Source organism: Phlebotomus papatasi, chromosome 1 (assembly GCF_024763615.1).
Source record: "Phlebotomus papatasi isolate M1 chromosome 1, Ppap_2.1, whole genome shotgun sequence".
Taxonomy (NCBI): domain Eukaryota; kingdom Metazoa; phylum Arthropoda; class Insecta; order Diptera; family Psychodidae; genus Phlebotomus; species Phlebotomus papatasi.
In genome coordinates, this window is record NC_077222.1 from 75061114 (window position 1) to 75082843 (window position 21730).

Sequence of the window (21730 nt, forward strand, 5' to 3'; positions counted from 1 at the left end):
TTCAACTACGTCACCACAAAGAAAAATATATATATTGGAAATGAGGGAGATTGAAAGAGAGGGAAATGTAAGGAAAAGTAATAGAGGAGAATCATCATCCCAGTACCCCAACAGAATTCTCTATATAGCATCATCACTTCACTGCGCACCGGCTGACTCCTGTTTTATGACAGCTGTGCCTAAACATATATACACTATACACCATACAATTTGTATGGTATATCATGTTTATGCGTCTCCCATGGACACAAAATGATACACAAGTTTGGAACCCGCGACGCGACAAGTAACGTACGGCAGGGAATAAATGGACAAAACATCACCATGACTGTGATGTATATCCCAGGTACCTATAGGATACCTCTAAGAAAGTTCTGTGATCATTTTTCACTTGTTCGTTTCATGAATTTGCTACTTCCCTCCTCCTTGATAATCATACTTCATTTCATGCACAAGAATGTCTAAGCATAAGAATCTGCGACTATATATTTGAGAGATCCATTTTGCACAATTCTAAGTTGATTTAGAAAACTTTTTGTCGTCTTGGTTCACGCAACTTGTCAGGCAGGAGTGATAAAAGGTTATATAATGGTCCAACGTATAACTTAACCGTATGGTTTAATTCTTCTATTTTCTTAACAGAGAAGATTTTTCTTAGGAAAATTGTGATTTATAAGTGGATATTAAAGGCAAATGATTTAATTTTGAAAAAAATATAATAGCTTTTATTTAGAATTCATATCATTGGAAACTGGGAATAAATCCCCAGTCCGAAGCTCGTGCTCGGAGTCCAAATAGTCAGGCTGATACTCGAGATTATATAGCCTGTAAAATTTGGCAGTAAAGATATCTCCCAAAATGTCATACATTGATGATGGCCTACAATTATCGATTAGAGGTACTTTGCATAAATATAAAACTCCTTTATGTAATCCATTTCTTCTAACTTTCACTCTGAGTCTAATTGGGAACTTATGCCTTCAGGAAACCGTTTAGCTCAGAATAATTTCATAATTTGCATCATTTTCTTTCTCAAAAGATTTTAAAAAGTCTGTCCCACTCTTCAGGTCTCAAAAATTGAACTAAACTAAATTTAATTTGGTGTGATGTTCAAGGGAGGAAGAAGAGTGCGAAAGAACAGGATAGACATATGCAAAGCTTCTAAGAAAGGGATGTGAATTCTGAATTTATGAAATTTTCCTGATCTAAAGGGAGTGCTAGAGCCATTACCAACTTTAATGGATGAATTCTATGATAGGCTGTCTTGGAATGACAACTTTTCATTTCGGGATTTGCGGTTCGGGTTCCGGGTCGCATGGCCACCAAATTTTCACCACGATCTCGGTTCCAGGAACAACATATCTATCGGAGTGAAATAAGGCTAAGTCGATTTAGAATAGTAGGGAATGGAGCCGTCGATATACAGTGAGCGAAATTCAAATAGGGATGGATCTATAAGTCTGATTTTCCTAATATTTTTTTGTATAAAATAGAGCTATCCAACAATTTTTATGATAATGAAACACGTGCATTTGCATTAGCGCGTGAACGCTAGGAAAAAAATATCATTTTTTGGGTGATTTTTGAGCGAAATTCAAATACGGAAGATGCCGATTTTATAAAAATGAAAAAAATCTGATCAATGCGAATTATTTTAATAATTTGTATATAATTCCTTATTCTTTGTGGCAGAAGTAAGTATTTTAGATTTATTTAAGACCGATTCATAAAGAATTTTTAGCACAATTTGTGAAATTCGCATCCGATATCATTCTTGAGCTCATCTACGGTCCCTACGGTCTGATACTGAATTACTTCTGCCTTAATTTCTCTTGGAATGATGCCTCACAGACTTTTCAATAGGATTTGGGCCTGGTAAATCAACTAGCTAACATAAAAATTGCAGTTCTTTCTCCTGGAACTACTCCATTACAACACTTGCTTCGTGTATTCCCGTTTTACCCTGCTGGAAGATGACATTACCACTGGTTTAGACTTCGGAAAATGTTATCAGTTCATTTTTAAGTGGTATTCGATACTTTTCAGATGTCATTTTAGTGGTAATTCAATATCTTCTTGTGTTTGCAAATCAACAATAAACATTATTTTTTTAAAGAAATACCTGAACTTAAATTAAATTTAAGGTACAAAAACTCGTGTTCAATTGAAATTAAACAATAATATAAAAATTGAAGAAATGTTGAAGGGTTTAAAGACTACTTAAGAGGGATATGGGGCTAAATTGAACTGGGGCTACGTTGAAAACACTATATATTTCGTCTATTTCTAAAGGAAGTAGGGCTTAAGGTAATGTAATTATAGGTCTATCTTCCTTAATAAAATATGGACAATAATAGCGTTTCAATTTAGTCCTGGTCAATGTGGCTCCAACCTTCCCCTATGTCACCGCTGACACAAAAACTAATTTTTTTGATTGCCGATGACTCACTTTCCATTAAATGGTTAATGATTTAGAAAAAAAATTATAATAAACATTGAAAAGAGAATAAAAACAATTTAAAATTTGTACTAATTCCGCAATAAAATATTTATTAACTGATTAAAACTTGAGCAACAATTTTGGGATGGATTTGAAACAAGGTCAAATATGAAATGATATTTAGCAAAATATAAATCCACCAATCAATATTGTATATAAATAACAAACACAATGTAATCTACATAAATTTATCATAATATTATATTACTCCGAAAAATATATAGAAGAGTTTGAGCAATACTTATTATTCTCTTTGAAATAACTGAGATATTCATTTTATGATTCATGAAGCCTAAATTAGAGAAAATAATAAACCTATCATATTTACCCTTCTTTTTGTCTCAAAGCAAATTCATTCTCAAAACTATTCATTTTGCACACGATAGTGTATGTATATAAGACAATTTTACATATAACATAAAATATAAGGTACTGTGCATAATATTGATTAATGATATAATTTATAAGCGCAAAATATGGCACGTTGCAATAAATAGAAGGCAATCATTGAAATTCGACACGTGGAAGGGAAAATTGAATAAATAACATAGTATCAGTGTGAACAACAAATCCACGGAAAAATCACAAAGAAAATAATAAATGTTGAAATTAATGTTAAACATTTACACACATCAGTTTTACATAAGAAAATAATGCCGAGATATTGGTTTTTTGCGTATTACACAAAAAAAAGGTTGAGTTTTCATGCTTAGTGAAAATTCACAACTAATAATACATAAATCCACAACATAGTGTGATGACTCAAGAAAAATATTCTGACATCATCGTCTTTGCCAAAAATGCAATTTTAATAATGGTTACGTCATTATTATGTTTTACCACGTCTCTTTTGCGTTTGGTATATATCATTTTATAATATCATAAAACAAAATCATCTCAGGTTGCAAACTTATAAGAATGGGAAATAATATACCAGGTATAATAATTAGTATATTATAGAAACGAGATAAGCAGTATTATAAAGTGTTACATACTTGAAAAACTCGCATTTTCTTGCAAGATTTTAACTCTACAAGGTGATCAAGAAATCTTTAGATGTTGCAAAATATACAAAGAGAATCTTGTATGTTTTTTTTAAACTGTGATATTTATATATAGATAAATCTTTTCTTATATACTTGAAACCTATAACTACATATATTGAATGTGAATTTAACAGGAAATATTCTATTCGTGTTTCAATTCTCTTCATAAACTTCCTCTATGTTATTATTTTGTAGACAAAGCCTTAGTATATCTTGAAAATGGATCTCTATCTCATCTAAAAGTGTTATTTGTATTTTTGGAACAAACAACTTAAGACATCACACAATGTATGTGAATGTTTGCATCATTGACTATTGGCGTTTTTTTTTAAATTTATTTTATTCTTTCTTTCAATATTTTTACTACGCAAGAAATTTCTAGAGATAAAATTATATGAATCATTCATTCGTCGAATGATTGTCCATCCAATGCTAAATTCAATCAACTCGACACAATTTTCCTACCCATTCACATGTACATTGTACATAATCTGTTATCATTTCTATTTTTGTGGCGTATTCTCATATGAACGATTTTGCCTGAATACAAAATGAACGACAGACTTAAAAACATACAGTGAGTGAGCACAATAAAGCGTATGCACAAAATACAATGAGGAGAATGAGAGAATATTAAGTTTTAATGTATTATTCAATGACTTACATTATCCATTAAATTTTAGTCTTAGCTCATTTTATTTTCCATACTTCTAACTATCTGTTCCCTATTTTACTCAACTTTTGACTTTATGGTAAGACTATACAGAATACAATAAGTATGATGAAGATGTTAATAAAAACTTACAAGTATAAAGAAAGACGAAAATTGTTGGCAAACTGGTAAATTCCAATGAAAAATATTGATCACTTAGTTGTCTTATTGTTAACTGTGTATTGTATAGTTAACATTCGTTACTTCCCACTTTCTTGCTAAATTGTTTCGAAGAAACACAAACCAAAAGCACCACTTTTTCCACTTCAATTTATATTCAGAAAAACAGATAAATATATTTTACATAAACTTCCTCACAAGTTATTCCTGTTTTTCTCTAATTCACTATAACCACTATGTTGCTGACGATACAAATTTTCGGTTATTTTCACCGTTTTCACCACTTTTTTTTTTTAAATGTTTGTCAACTTTTCCAAGATATGGAAATTCTAGGTGTACTATATAGCGGAAATTTCATTTGTTCATATACTGAATCAGGATGATTTGGAAGTATACGCACTTATCAGAAAAACACTGGTAAAATTTATCAACTAAATTGCCACGTTACGTTTCTCTTTCTTCTTAATGAAGCACTTTTGCGCCGTGAACTAAATTTTGGCTGGACTTTTAACTGTCTACCAAAATCCATGTGATGCTGAAGATTTCACACAATTTTATGTTTTTACCTTGCTCTTTTTTTTACCTTTCTCAGTTGAAGATAAAAGAAATCTTATTTAACGCAATGAAATGTTCTCTCTCCCACATATATAAATATATATTGTGTCTGGAGTAACACCAATTTCGCAGAAAATTGTGAAAGAAACTTTACATTAGAAAAAATTACGCAATTATCTTTGCTGTGAAATTCTCTTTGATATTGAATTAAAAAAAAAAAACAGACTATACAGCAAAGTATATGTATGAGAATTTATCTTCTTCAAGTTCTTCACTCGACAAGCTCTCAATTTAGACTGACTTCATTCTCTGGCCTGAATTGTTCCCAACCAGCTTTCCTGTGTGATTTTCTTTATACAAGCACGCCACTGCCATCAATGCTGGCGTGACAATGCTGATTTCCCATTTCTTCAAGCACAACACATACATAGCACACCACGTAGATAGCACAAAGAGGGGAAATCTGTATATATAATAACATTTTCATCATGTATGCAACTGAACTTCTCCTTCCATTTCTATCCACATATTTATGTTTTTCTCTATATATTTAAAACTATTGAGATAATATGAATTAAAATTTTATATATATAAACTTCTCTCTCTCTCTCTGTATCTCTCGTTTATACATACGATGTACATCACAGACGCTACACTTTGAAATTCTTAAATTTATATTCACATCTTATAGGTATATGGTTTTGTACTGTATATAGTAATATATGTATACAAAGTACATATTGATCTGGACTGGACTGGACTGCCTTAAGTTAATGGCATGACAACGGCACAAAATTTGTTTATACGTTTTATATCTGTATAACCACATATAAAAGTTCAATATTTGCTGCGAATGTCTTTCTTTTATTCCCTGCTCTCGTGTCCTCTCCTCCTTTTTGCTCTGCGTCGCATTCAAAAGTGAGAATCATGAGATGATGACGATAATAATGATAAATATTATATGAAATAGTGAGGAAAATACCATGAGACGTAAAAATTGCCACACTTCAATTTACACAAATTGTTCATATATTTTCATATATTAATTTTTCTTATTTATTAAACGTACTGCAGAGAAATGAGGTGTGAACCCTCCTAGACTGTAAATTAACACCAAGGTACAACAAGATTGTTTTCTTTTAAATTTTGTTTTTCAAGTATAGGGAATAATATTTCAGGATGTACTAACTACTTTTTGCCACTTTCAAAATAACCAATGAATAACACGTTTTATCAAAAAAAAAAAAAAAACAACAACTAGAGTTTAGTAATAATATGTACTACTTTTTGAATAATTCTATAATATAAACAGTCTTAAATGGATTTTTTGGATAGTGGTCAAAAGGGTCAAAACGAGATTACTGAAGGAGGAAAGACCCCAAGAAGCAAAATAACTGCCTTATAGAACCAAGTATTAAACAAGTCTTTTAGTGCACTTTTAAAAGACTTAAAGTGATAATTTTCTGTAGAAATTCCTAAAGGAGCTCTTAAGATCCTTAACAGTGCGCCACTTTACTTATAGTAATCTCAATTATGGGACCAAGAGTGTTATAAGCAAATAAAAAGATTTTTGGTTCTATAGTGCCTTACTTAAGAGGATCGAAAAGCCAGAAAATGGCGTCTCCATACAAAAACCCAAAATTAAAAGTGTATCAAGTCTTACAATTTTTGAGATATTTCCTTGAAAATTTAACTGAGGGTAGTTTTTTATATTATCTTTGAATTCCCTGTTTTAATTTTTTGAAAAACTGTTTTGCTTTCGTAATATAATTTTCCAAACATTCGTATACTCCTAAAACATGCCACAAAGAAGCTGCATTATCTCCTAGAATATGAAAGATAGAGAGGTATATTTTTTTTTTAATTTTGTTCCTAAAGACATGCTCTACAAAATGCCTGTTTCACTTCTTTCACTTTTCATACAAATTTTCCAAGTATTTTTCAATTGAAAATTGTCCAAAAAATGACAGTTTTCATTGCATCTTTGTACCGAGAATATCATTTTTTCCGAATTAATAATTATTTTTGTACCAATCTACATTTCATTAGCTTTCAAATGGTACATTAGAATTGGAGAAACTCCTAATAGTTTTTTTGCAATTAAATTTTAAACAACATGCTCCAAATTGGAAATTTTTATGAGCTTTTGATAGCTTTCCGAGCTTCCGAGAAATTCTACTCAAAATTGTTCAGCAATTCGCCACAAGATTACGCGTCGCATTTTTCACCATGTCTTTCCTTTTCTCTCTGACCTTCAGCACGCCTGCAGTTTTCTGCGATCAGGCGGAGGAGAAAAAAGAATACAAAACAACAAAACTCATCCCCTGTGTGAGAAATCTTATGAATTACAGCTTAGCGAATTTTTATGATTTTCACGATCAGTCTCGTTGTTTCAAAAAATTGTAGAAAATCGTAAAAATTATGAATCGTCAATCGTCATGGGCATTTCACAAAACCAGCTAATATCGGTGACTACATAATATGCCGATATAATTTTTCTCGGAGAAGAAAAAAGTCAGTGATAAGCCTAAATGGACTTATGCTATGTGTGATTCTTTCATTGCAAATTCGAATTGGGGGCAAAATCGAAGTCCAGTCCAGATGACCTGATGCTAGCTGAGATTCATTACAGGAAACCTCGAAATGCGTGCAACTCGAGGTCGTTGAAAATTGAAGAGTGCAAATTCGATTGTCAGAAATGCACAAAAATACATGTAAAACTTTAATGCCAAAATGGCTCAGAAACTATTCCGCAATCCGCGAGTAATACTGCGATCTTCAAAAATCCGCGAAAAAATCCACGGTCCGGGAAAATCCACAATAAATTCTGCCGGCTGCGTAAATCCGTCAGAAATTCTTCGGTCCGCAAAAGACTCCGCGATCCGCGAGAAATTTCGCGGTTCGCGAAAATTCGTGAACGATTCCGCGATCCGAGAAAATCCGGGAGCAACACCGCGATCCACGCAAATACACGAAAAATTCCGCGGCCCACTAAAATCCACGAACACACCGCGATCCGCGAAGTTACAAAATAAACCTAAAAGTAGCGAAAAAGCATAACATGATTTCGAGATTACAATAGAAAACCCGATTTTGAAATGGAACTTTTGTGAAGGAGAGAAAAAATGAGACATGCATGTTTTACGTATATCTTTGTCTCTAAAAATTGATAAAAAAAAATTAAATTTTCAAGTGACAAAATTTCTATTTTTATTTTCTTCATAGTCCAAAATTTCTATTTCTTCAAAGAATACGTGCATTTGACACATTTAAAAGATAGGGGGAAACAGGTTTATTTTTTGGCCTTTTTTGGTACGGGAAAGTACTCTCCTTTCGAATGTTCATGCCTTGGAATAATGGGAATTTTCTTTTATTTTTCGTATGAGACTTAGGGGAAAGTCGTCTGCCTTTAAATGCAGCAGCCTTTAAATGTTGCGATTTTTTCGTTGTTCTCAAAAGCACAAATTATATTCTATTAACTATTAGGTAGCTATCCATCATCCTCACAAATCATCAAAAAATGGAGAGCCTAGCTCCTATTTCCTAGATGCTAGATCAAAAAAATGAAAATGAGCTCTAAACTGTAATTTTGATGTTCCACAAATCATGTGATTTTTCACAGTAAAAATCATTTTACAAATAAATCTTCCATTGTGACACATAGAAGGTTAATCAGGCTTAATATTTCTGTTAATACATTTTGGTTCAGATGACACAATTTTTGTGGGTGGCAAAAATTTGCAAATATCACCCTGCAGCAGCCTTTAAATGCTAATGTCCTGTGCCTTTAAATCCTATCTTTCCATCCATCAAAACATGTGAAATCGAACTCCTACTTTTCTCTGACGAACGTCATACAAATACTTATAACCTGCTATCTTGCTCCGGCCGGGATGTTTCAAGTTGACAATTTTCAACTTCAATGGCTTTTTCTTCCAAATTTTCAAGTGCAAAACAGTGCTTCAGAAAAATGTGAAGAAAAGTTATTGTTTAATGTCTTTTGACTGCAGTGATGATTTTAGTGAGTGCGTTAGGCTTCAATCTAATCATTTATAGCCCATTTAGTTTTATTGATTTGATATTCTCAGTGAAAAAAAACATTTAAAGGCAGATGACTCGCGTTTAAAGGCAGACTATGCCAGCTGCCTTCATACAAATCGACATCACTTTTTTAATTTCCTCAGAAGGAAAAACTGAGGACTTGTAAGTGCTAAATGAGGTAATCATATACGCCGAATGAACAAGAGAATTTTTTGGTGTAGTAGAAAATAAAATCCATTTTGTGGATTCTTCAGAAAAAAATCTTAAATTTGGAACTACATTTTTCGTTTGAAGGCAGACGACCTTCCCCTACACATTTCTATTAAATACACTGTGCGACACGTTGTGGGTGTCTTTGACGAGAGTGCCAAAACTTGAGAGATGGTCATTTAAGGACCTCAAATCTGCAATCCGTTTGTCCGGGTCACCTCTAGATTTTTTTGAAAAAGCATATTTAGTTTTTTGATGTTTTATAAAATTCAAAAATTCATATCTCCGGTTCTAATTATCCGGTGGTAGTCACATAAAGCTAAACTGACGCGTAATTTCATCCTCTATAACACTTGTGAACATATCAAGCATCTACGATGAAAATGAAGTATATTTTTTAAAGATTTTTTGAAAAAGGGCACCTAAAATGGTGCATTTTTCTGTGTTTTTTCCATCTTCTAGTAATTTTCCCACTTTAATAGAGCATTTTATATGTCAAATAACTATGCCTAAAAGTTAGAGAATTTAATATTCTTTCATATCTTTTTGGTTTAAATTTTCTATCCTAATTCGTTTAATCACAATAATTTATTGAAAATAAAATGCATTATTATAAAAATAAAATCTCTTATTATATATAATTATTTGGTATCTTTGTCTAACCTACTGAAGAGCTTTCTCTTTTGCACTCTCACTTACACATTTCATATAAAAAGAGGCGAAATGAAAAAAAGAGACGTATATAGAAATAAAGAGAGAAGAATAGTTTTTTGGTACTCATAACAGCTATTCTTCTCTCTTTATTTCTATATACGTCTCTTTTTTTCATTTCGCCTCTTTTTATATGAAATGTGTAAGTGAGAGTGCAAAAGAGAATGCTCTTCAGTAGGTTAGACAAAGATACCAAATAATTATATATAATAAGAGATTTTATTTTTATAATAATGCATTTTATTTTCAATAAATTATTGTGATTAAACGAATTAGGATAGAAAATTTAAACCAAAAAGATATGAAAGAATATTAAATTCTCTAACTTTTAGGCATAGTTATTTGACATATAAAATGCTCTATTAAAGTGGGAAAATTACTAGAAGATGGAAAAAACACAGAAAAATGCACCATTTTAGGTGCCCTTTTTCAAAAAATCTTTAAAAAATATACTTCATTTTCATCGTAGATGCTTGATATGTTCACAAGTGTTATAGAGGATGAAATTACGCGTCAGTTTAGCTTTATGTGACTACCACCGGATAATTAGAACCGGAGATATGAATTTTTGAATTTTATAAAACATCAAAAAACTAAATATGCTTTTCCAAAAAAATCTAGAGGTGACCCGGACAAACGGATTACAGATTTGAGGTCCTTAAATGAACCTCTAACAAGTTTTGGCACTCTCGTCAAAGACACCCACAAAAAGGTAAATTTTGTCGCACCGTGATATTAGTTAGCTTATCATCAATATTTATGATTATGTGATAATTATTTATAAGTCTCTTAGGAAAAATAAAAGAAAAATCACGCTATTCGCAGGCATGAACGTTCGAAAGGACAGTTCTTTCCCCTAATCTTACGATTCGAAATTTAAAAACTTTACAATCTTGGCAGGTCAAACTAATAAATAATTAACATGACCTTTATTTTTCCTCCATTCTTTCCAAAAATCATGTTCTTCTTGGGAATCTTTAAAAACGCATCCTGCGATTTTTTTTATTTTTAAATATGTTTTAGAGGCCGACTCGGTGATAATTTCATATAAGAAAATACTGTTGAATCAAAGATTTTTAAGGTCAAAGGTTAAAAATGCTCTATAGAGAGCGTATTTTTAAACCGAATAGAGTGACATTTGGTATAGTTCCAATGATTATGCAATTTCTTATAATTCTGAAAAGGGTATAATTTTTTATGAATCCATATAATAAGCCAGTTTGTACCCTCAAGGAGTAACAAAAAGATTTTCAATATTAGTAACTAATTTGTTCCGAAAGTCACCATCGTGACGTTAAATGAATGACGTTAAATTTGTGGCATTTTTCAAGCTATAATATTTACGGTTTCACTTTTTTTTAATTCGAGATTGGCGAGATTTTTCCCCTCCTGCTACCAGCACTGACACCTTAACTATAGACCTTAACTGTTAGACGAAACGGACGAGATCTTTTAAATTGCATTAATTTGTTCCCGATAATTGGAACAAAATGTCTATATTTTGGTTCCGACTTTTAGCAACAAATTTGTACTTTTTAAGAGAGGCAAAAGAATTCCCCATATTAGTAACGATTTTTGTTCCAAAAATTAAATCGTCCACGGACACCGAAAATTTTTGAAACGAATATGTTACAAATGTAGGGATAGTATTTTTATAAAAAAAATCTACAAATTTGTTCCTGACAGTGGGAACAAAACAGTAGAGCGCAACAAAATTCTATTCCAACTCACAGATCAAATTTGTATAAAACGAAATCTACTGAAATTTGTAGGTATTCCACCGTATCGAAACGGTTCTAAAAGAAAACTTTTACACAATTGTCACTATTCTTAACAAAACCGTAAAGAAAAAAAAATATTGGAACGAATAAATATCTTTTCTAGGTACATATTTGTTCTGTAACAAATTGTTCTAAAGAAAATTTTTACCAATATTTTGGTCAGTGTCCAAAAGTTTTTACTGTGATTGTGCAATTTGCTAACAATACTACAATTGGACTTCAGATTAAAATTAGTTATAGTTTCATAACTGGTTTATTATATGGATTCATAAAAAATTATACCCTTTTCAGAATTGTAAAAAATTGCATGACCTTTGGAACTATACCAAATGTCACCCTATTCGGTTTAAAAATACGCTCTCTATAGAGCATTTTTAACCTGTGACCTTGAAAAATCTTTGATTCAACAGTATTTTCTTATATGAAATTATCACCGAGTCGGCCTCTAAAACATATTTAAAAATAAAAAAATCGCAGGATGCGTTTTTAAAGATTCCCAAGAAGAACATGGTTTTTGGAAAGAATGGAGGAAAAATAAAGGTCATGTTAATTATTTATTAGTTTGACTTTCCCGTACCAAAAAAAGGCCAAAAAACAAACCTGTTTCCCCCTATCTTTCAAATGTGTCAAATGCACGTGTCCTTTTTGAAGAAATAGAAATTTTGGACTATGAAGAAAATAAAAATAGAAATTTTGTCACTTGAAAATTTAATTTTTTTATCAATTTTTAGAGACAAAGATATGCGTAAAACATGCATGTCTCATTTTTTCTTTCCTTCACAAAATCTCATAATGCATCGCAAGGCTAAAAATCTGCCTTTGGGTTTTCAACCTTTTCAATGAGTTTTTTGTGTGCTCTGGGTCTGGGGAGCGCTTCGGAGAAAAATAGACAGACGATGAGCGTGAACAAAAAACAGTAGAAAAAACGAGACAGCTGATGGCGGGTGATGACTCTTTTCACCACCAGGGGACATCACGGATGCTTTGAGTAGCTCCGCGAGAGCTTGAATCTGGAGCTTTTTTTTCCTTGACGATCCTCTTAAGGAATTCTACAACACTATTTTAAGAAAAAATTGTTTCTTGGGACATGTGTATAAAATTATTTAATAATTGTATAATTGTAAAAAATCTATAACTTAAAGCAATTAAATATAAATTCATTTTGGATGAACTTGATCCATTCGAAATTATAACATTTGATTTTGAATTTCTGCTCATATTTGACATCTGAATTACATCCGTGAAAAGTATTTTAGTTATATTAGTTCGGTAATGACGTCGGGAAACTAGCCTGCCGTAGGTATAAATACGTTTCTTGTTTCGCGGAAACTTATGCAAAGCTTTTACATGAAGTTACGCAAGGAAAGTTTGACATTGCGTCGATTTTCATAATATTTTCCTTCATTCTCTTTCTTAATTTGAATTCTAGATGACAAATTATTTTCTTCAATAGTTACACTATATAAATAAAGGGATTTTGAATCAATCGAAATGATCGTGTTCCCCAGCCTTCCCTAACAGGTATTTTTTTACAATGATAATCATCTATTTATCTGTAAGGAGCTAATTCCAAAAAAAGAACATTAAGGGTTAAACTTTGGTTATATGCCTATTTAAAGACATAGCAACTTGTATTTACGATTTAGGTTAAGTCTTATAAATGTCTTTCAGTGCTATATTTTATCATCTTCTAATCTGAAACTCACACAGTCCATGTTAGTAGTTAACAATGATTCCTCTAATTGATACCACGAACGCGAGATGATATTCACAAGTGCGCATAACTTGGTGATAAGACGTTGTAAACGTATTGCCAGCACATCGCAAATACACATGCTTTGCACAAACAAAAATTCAGAGGTGGCGCGTCAGCACTAAAGTTCTACGTAATTGCAAAAATAAAGGCAGTTGGTTCAGTGACATATTCTTAAAGTTCCAATTCGCAATTTAGTAGAAAAATATATTCGTAGTCGTCTGCTAAAGAAGCTTTGCTTTATGTTGTTTTCCATTGTCGTCTGGGAAACTTTGTTAAATTATTATCATCCTAATCAGACAAAATTATCATCCTGTATCCTTTCGAAGTATGTATTTACCTTAGAAAAACTGGGATATTTTTGGTATAAAAAATATGGGAATATAAAGTTGTGCATATCGTGTATGTCTCTTTATACTCTTGGGTTGGAAGGTAGCCCGATGATGAAATATTCTCGCTAATGTGTACACTCTCTGTGGAGTCATATGAAAACGAGTGGGTAACAAGAGATCGCAGGTGTACACCACATAAATTTAACCACACAACCAATGCTTTATGAGGGGAATTTTCAGGTGAATAAATGTGTGCGGAGGTAAATTGTTGAACAAAGTTATAAAGAATTATACTTTTTTTTTTCAACAATAAAACATATTTGCAAGACATACAATTGCAAATCTTCGGACTCCTTTACTTGTTTTTTTGCCCCAGCAATCTTAAAAGAGAAATTCAGCAGGATTTCACTCAACAAAAACTGTACAAGAATACATAACGGATGGGATCGATAAGGTACTAAAGACAAAGGAAGGATGCCACAAAAATGTCAGTACAAAGTATAAGGAGAACAAGAAAAAGGAAATTGTGATTTTTTTCTTTGCTGTATTATACTTTTTCTTTCTTCTTTTACTTTTACTTTGCCTTTTCCAATACGTAATTTCTTGGATAAATGTATAAGATACTGTACCATTTTCTAATATAATACGTGTATCTAATATAGAGATGAGAAGTTATAGTAAAGAAGTGAACGAAGTCTTTATAAAACTCCAGCTCTCGAGCATGACAACAAAATCCATCTTTCAAATGAGTTTGCAAAGTTGATTGCACATCCATGAAAATTCAATCTAATTTTACATCATTCTTATACAAAGTAGAGTATCATGACTAATTTTATGCTTTTTCCTTTCATTCCACGCTGTAGCAAATAAGATTCCAGTGAGAGAGAAAAAAAGGAACTAAATTCATTTTTTTTGCATTGTCACTATATACAAAGAATCCTATATTACATTTGGTTAGTGAGAAATCAAAGAACAGAAAATCATCTGAAACAAAGAATTGAAAATTGCGTTGAATCGGAAAACGCACAAAGAAAGATGTATAGAATGTAAAAACCGACACAAAGTTAATGCTAGTGTGTATAGCAAAGATGTTTTCTTTCTTATAAGACTTTTTTTTCTTTACATTAATAAACAGATAATAATGTAAGGTAGCTCTATATAAGTACTGCACATAAAGAGTATTTTCATAGTGCTTTTCTTCATGGAAAATTCTCTTTATTTTGTTAAAACACAAAGAAGACAATAAAAATGTTTAAATTCCTTGTATAAAACTTGTGTTTTCTGCAAATTTTGGCATATAACTTGAATTATTCACGTCAATACTCAAAACAGCTGATCCTTCGTTTTTCCTTTACATAGAAACATCTCTTTTTAAAACTTATAACTATTTCCGCAATTTCGTCTCTACATAGATGAAAATCATTTCACAAAAAATATACACCAACGCACCACTAAATTCAACATTATATTGGACTTATTGCCAGCTATTTTTAAATTCTTTACACAAAATTGTAATATCTTCCTCATTTCTCTACCACTCAATATAGCAATGTTCTTCAAATGTAACCATTGGGTGTAATATATATATATAATTCTGTTAAAAAAAAAAGAGGAAGAGGAATTACCTTGAATTGTCAACATGTTCTTATCTATACGTGAAAAAAAAAACTTCAAATTAATGCTATATAACTAGGAAATCTTTATACGCATACTAATGCTTTTGTTTATTTTGACACGGTGCTGATCTTCTTAGCACATCTGAAATACATTAAACATTTCTTTTATGCTATCACACAAAGGTTTGCCGTGTTAAAGTCAATATATTTATTAAAACCTGTATTTTGAAATCAATATTCACGAAAATTGGAAAGTTGTCTTGAAATTATTAGAATGTTAAAGACAAAATAAAAAGAAATAAGATTCGTTTAAGACCTTGAAATATAAACATAGAATGTTTTAAAATTAGCCAAAAAAAAATTGGCATTTGCTATGGAGATTCTTGAAACTCAAGCCAGCATGGTAAATTCTCAGAAAAATCAATTGTTGTTCTTTAATTGTGATGGTTTTTCAAACCACAGCTTCTGTAATTCTGCCATTTATTTATTCGTCTCCGATAGAGCATAAATCCATGGAGTAGGTGATTTTCAATCATCTCTGAATCAAAATCAGAAGTCCTGATACTCTGGATAGTAGGGGAAAGTATTCTCCCTTCGAACGTTCATATCTTCGAATAATGTGAATTTTCTTTAAGTTTTCCTAAGAGACTTAAACATTTCTATTAAGTATTGGTAAGCTTATTATCAATTATTGATAATTATGTGACAATCATGTGGAAATCTCTTAGGAAAAGTAAAAGAAATTCACATTATTCGAAGGCATGAACGTTAGAAGGGACAGTACTTTCCCTTAAATCGATTGTACCATTCTGGAATAACGTGATTTGATGTTTGAGAATTATTAGATTGATCAAGCAGTTTGGAATAATCCTAAGTCCTGGCGTTCGTAGGGGAAAGTGGGATATTTTTTTTAATTGGAGAACCTTTGTAATACGGTTTCTTCTCCTATTTTTAAATTGGTCTGACTAAGACTTATCATGATGAAATTTAGCTTCACAATTTATTGCTTTGTGGAGATAAAACGGTAAGGTCCAGCTTAATTTAAGCATTGCAGAAGTAATTCTATTTGAAAGGCGTTCTAAATTAAATGCGGTTACTATATTGCGAACTATTTATAATAAGCTTCATTCTTTATTGGGGGTCCCGGCCAAAATCCCAAACGACAAAATCTCGAACGCCAAAATCCCGAAAGCCAATATCCCGAATTGGCCAACATCCCGAATTCTTAAAAGTAGTTACTCCGATGATTGCATCCGCTCTTGCTGGAGATAAACGAAAATTTTCTGTGTCTTGGGAAATTATTCTACACATTATTCTTCATATAATTTCATCCCTTTCAGGATTTTCAACATTCGGGATTTTGGCCCATTCGGGATTTTGGCTGCCTCCACTTTATTAGATAGCTACAGTATTTGCTCATTGGAGATTCAAAAGAAAAATTTGTGATATATATTAAACGTTCTAAACTTAAACCAATTTAAGAATTTTACAAAATATTATTCAGATATATTTTCAGTTATATAAAGGAAATGACTTGGCTTTTGGATATGAAAAAACTTTTTGGATATGAAAGTAATTTTATCATTGAAAATATCATTTGAATTTATTCACAATTCTAATTAAAGAATCACAGGTTCAAAAAGCTGAAAAGTTTGCTTTTTCTTTAAAATTTTATTTTTCATCCTTAGAGATGATAACTTTGTGAACTGCAATATGCTCATGAAAAATCAATTTTCATTGCGTAATATTGTCTCATCTCTAAAGTTGTGGTGATAGCTTTATGATAACATTTTTTTTAATGCTGTGCAATGATCATAGTGCAAGATTAAGTGAAGGTCAATGCTATCACTTCCGATATTCTCATCATCATCAGCAAGACTTATCTGTATGTTTCTGGTAAACCACATTACTAGTGATAAAATTTATCAAGATTAAAGTTGCTTCCGTCAAATAACTCAATATTTAATTTAAAGTAAGAAAAATTTTAGAAAAGCTATGCAAGCCATTGTGAGGAGACCTCGGCCTCGAGGCAGACCTAGGACAAGGTGGCTGAATCAAATTCAGAATCTTGCCTTGGAACGCCTCGGGATCGAACCCGAACATCTTCCTGAAGTGGCGGAGGACCGACAGGCGTGGGCTGCTAGATTGGATGTCATGGGCCCGCGACCCCAATAGGGATAAGCGGTTGAAAATGAATGAATGAATGAAAAAAAAATTTTATATGTAAACATGAAATGTTTTATTATTTTTGATTTTCTTTTTCGAATTTTTATTTTCTTTATATTTAGTTTCTAAGCATACCGAGCAAAGGTAGGTATTATATATATATACACCATACACAATAAAGTGCAGACTGAACAAAAGATCAGAAATTATAAACCACGACGAAACAGATTAAGTATATATGGAGACATGGTACTGATATGTGTATAATTATGTACAAAATGTATTATAGCGAATGAAACGGACATCGAGAAAATACCAATATCCACGACCTTGGCGTCTATAAAAGCATTCCAATTGTAATTCGCGACTTTGCGGATTCTTTTTAGCAGTCTCCTTCACTCTTTTGCGTCTTCTCTTTATATGTTGCCATTTCCAACTCTTATACATATTCACTTACAATCATTTTATTTATTGTATTCCACCTATTTCACATAAAACATTACATATATTATAGCTCTCTTGGCCAATTCACGTTTATCTTCCTCTCATGCAGAGTATAGACTTTTTCGTCATTGGTACATTATGTAGAAAAGACAGGGGAAAAAAACGAAGTCAAGTGGAGGTCTCTCTTCATCATAATTTTTCAACTTTCATGTATCCATTGGCAAAAAAAACACACTCCCGCAGAGACGAAAAAAAAAATCAATTGAAATAACTATATACAAAATTATAGTATAGCAATAATTGGGAATATAAAATGAAGAGGATAGCATAAAATAAAAATATAAGTCGATTTGAAATTAATTTGGTTTCTGTCTGCAATGAAGACAAGGCAAGAAATTCTCCTCCTTAAATATAACCAAACATTTATACCTTCTTCCATCTCAAGATCATACACCTTTTACGAACAAACATCGCATCATCGACAAACATACACAATTATTCAGACACTATAAAAAGTTTCTTCTATAAATTTCTCACAATCATTGAAAATGGCATTAATTGTCACTATTTGAAAGAAATATTCAAGGACAACATTTTAATACCAACCAACGTTTCGAGGCATATGCTATGCACTACTGCCTCAACACAATGGAAGAAAGGACCATAAGGTATTTTATTTATGTGGTCAGTACCATATCTTAATGAGAACTGTTTCACAAATAATATATCTGACTTTTTCCATTGTTCAGTAATTATTAATGTAAAATTATTCATTTTTAAGTTGAATTCAAATTATTCCCTTTCTCTTAATTGATTCCATGATTAAAATAATTTTATCGATTATTTCACATTTTTAGGATAACCTATTTTCAATTGAATTAATGCACATTATTTGTTTGTATTCAATGAATATTGCAACAAATACATCCATTAACCCTCATTCATTCCAGTGGTCATTTCTTGACCTAAAAACCTTTTTAAACTAAAATATTTTAGTATAAATATTTTAAAACAAAAGTAATTTATTTTAAAGTGGAAAAATGTATTTTTTTGGAATGTTAGAATTGTAAAATTAAGTTAAAATTAAATAATAGCGTAAGGAAACTATGCCAAATTTTCGGACATTAGGCAACCTAAAGACCTTAAAATAAATTGAAAGAAAATTACAATTTTGTAAAATTTAGAATAACCATACCAAAATTTCAAGCTCTCTGAAATTGTGGATAATGCCCTTATGTTATTTATACTATGTGAATGCTAGGTTTTAATACAAATTGAACAAAATGCATACTTTTGATTTTTTTCTGTATGTAGCCTAATAAAGTAACATTTATTAGAGAAATAACATTCGAATTCCTATTCCTAGCTTGTTCAAACCAGTTCAAGTCAGTAGAAATTCATCAAAGAACTGGTAAATTGATTTTATTCGGAAAATTAAATTGTGTTGTTTCTATTTTAGAAACGTTTGAGAGATGTTTCATTCTATTTTCAATAAAAAATGATCAAGGAAATATTTTAAAAAGTGAAATAATCAAATTCTTTATGTGTTTTATAAATTTCGTCACTTGTATATAAAAGAATGAATTAGAAGTGCAGATTTAGAGAATTTTATCCAACAATCCATTGAAAGCGATTCTACAGAATTTTTTTTATGAATAACAATCAGTGAACTTCTAATACAGAGTTCAAACCACAATTAGTGCCCGCAATTGAAGTCTCATGTTTCTGAAGTGAACCCTCCTAATGAGAATGAGACAGCCCGGAGAGTGTATCAAAAAAAAAGCAGGAAAGACGCAGTCGATGACATTCTTCCCCATTTTGTGCTGGTTTATTTTATATGTGTTTCATACAATACCCAAATCGTATAAATACACAAGAAGTGTATAAATATAAATTGCGTTCTTTGCACTGGCGGTTGATGGTTTTCTTCCATCTTCCTCACTTCCCCACCCATTTCGTTCATTGTGATTATTTTGCCCGAAGGCCACTGACCTTGTGGTCGCTAGAATTGCCTCTCATCAGATGGATCCCCGTGCGCGCTCAATTCGTTATTTTGGATATATTGTGTGAAGGCAAAGATGAGTGTCTTCTTGGAAGTTGTAGACAAGAAAGAGAGGTGCGCGAACTTAACAAAAATGCTATTTTATCTCCCCAAAATATTACTCAGGAAAAAAGCCATTTGGTCAGATTTTGTTGGCAAAACACTTCCTGGAATTCCCAACTGTTTGAAAAATTGAGAAATCACCATCATCGCGTTTTGTGCGCTATTTTATGTGAGTTCCTATTGCTAATGGGTAATTTTCTCATAGGGGGAACAACTTTTAGTATTTTTGTAGGAATTTAGTGAATTAACGTCACCGCCTCTTGTCCAGTACCACTCAAGTAGAAATAGCTGAGAAAATATAAATGTGTATTGGGCTCTTCCATTTCCACTGTCTGCCAAGAGACAAAGTGAGAGAGAGAGCAAGAAAATGCTTCTTGAGTTTCTGGTCAACATGAATTTCTCTCCCCACACGACCACCGTTGTACACTCAACAATACACTTGCATTTGTGTACAAAATGACGGAATTCACTGATTAAATAATTGGGAAATATGGAGAAAATGTGATTAAGAGCTCCACTTATATAGGACGAATTTACCCCTTTTAGCCATTTAGAAGATATTTAAAAAAAAATCTTTCTCAAGAAAGTATTGTACATCTCTATAAACATTCTCATAAAATAATTCTAATTTTTCAATTCTTAAAGAAAAACATTTGTAAGTCTCCGCCCAGTGGCTGACCACAATTCATCAATACTGAGATAAATATTTAAGTGTTAAAGTTAAATCTTTTAAACGGCCATTAAAACGTTTTGTCCTGGAGGTGGGTCTTGACACTAAGACGGCGATGGCCGCTCATTCTAAAGACTGATTCTTACTTTTCAAAAAAGATATTTAATTTTAAAGTGTCTGTTTTTTAAAATTCAGTCAATATTTTCAAAATTAAAAGGTCGAGGGATCTCTTAAACCTTTAAATCGGTCAGTCAAAAAATTTAAATGAAAAGCCTTCACAATCACAAAAATTATCAACTCTCTGAAATATTCGAACTCCTTTTACTTGAACTAGAAGTGCTCTGCAAAAAAACATATTTGAAGAACATAGGGTAAATGTGCCAAGTTTCGGCATAGCCGCATATAAGCACTGAAGTCCTAAGTCTGAAATGCAATATTTTTAATTCATATTGATATTTTTTGTTACTTCCTTTTCGAGAAGGTTGTGTGGAACCTTGAAAACTAGTATATCATCTTTGTTTTCTTTAAATCACTTGCTAAAATATTGAAAAATTAATAAAAATATGGACATTGCTTTGGGTAGTATTCCGGCCACTTTGAGTGAAATTCCGACCACCTTTCATCTGACCACCTTTTGTGACGCAACGGATAGAAAATTTCAAAACATCAAACGGAACAAGTTTAATATTTAGTTTAATACGTTTATATGACCCACAAGCCTTGAGATCATCCGCGTAATTTGTCCTGAAGACCTGAAGAGTAGCATCTCAAATTTACGCGCAGATTTCCGTAGCAATTTGCCCTTTCTGAACTCTTCCAAGGCCTTTTCGATATCATCTTTTTCATAGAAGCGATGGTTCTTTTCTCTGAACATTGTAGAACTCAGAAATTGAAAAAAATAATGAATAAGAAATTTAGGAAAGCAAAAGATGTTGCCGGAATAGGCAACACTACCTCACCGGAGAGAGG

At 31.8% G+C, this 21730-nt stretch overlaps 1 protein-coding gene across 10 annotated transcripts in view; it reads right to left on the bottom strand.

The window, feature by feature from the left end:
* Positions 1 to 21730, bottom strand: part of LOC129802753 (AN1-type zinc finger protein 6) — a 49728-nt gene that overhangs the window by 25237 nt on the left and 2761 nt on the right. For 4 of the 10 annotated variants that reach the window (XM_055848883.1, XM_055848840.1, XM_055848892.1 and 1 more), the window contains exon 1: positions 4352 to 8999. The exons of the other annotated variants lie outside the window; for them this stretch is intronic. The gene's annotated coding sequence lies outside the window, so the exon portion shown is untranslated. Of the gene's footprint in view, positions 1 to 4351; positions 9000 to 21730 lie in introns of those variants that run through there. 10 annotated transcript variants of the gene reach the window in all.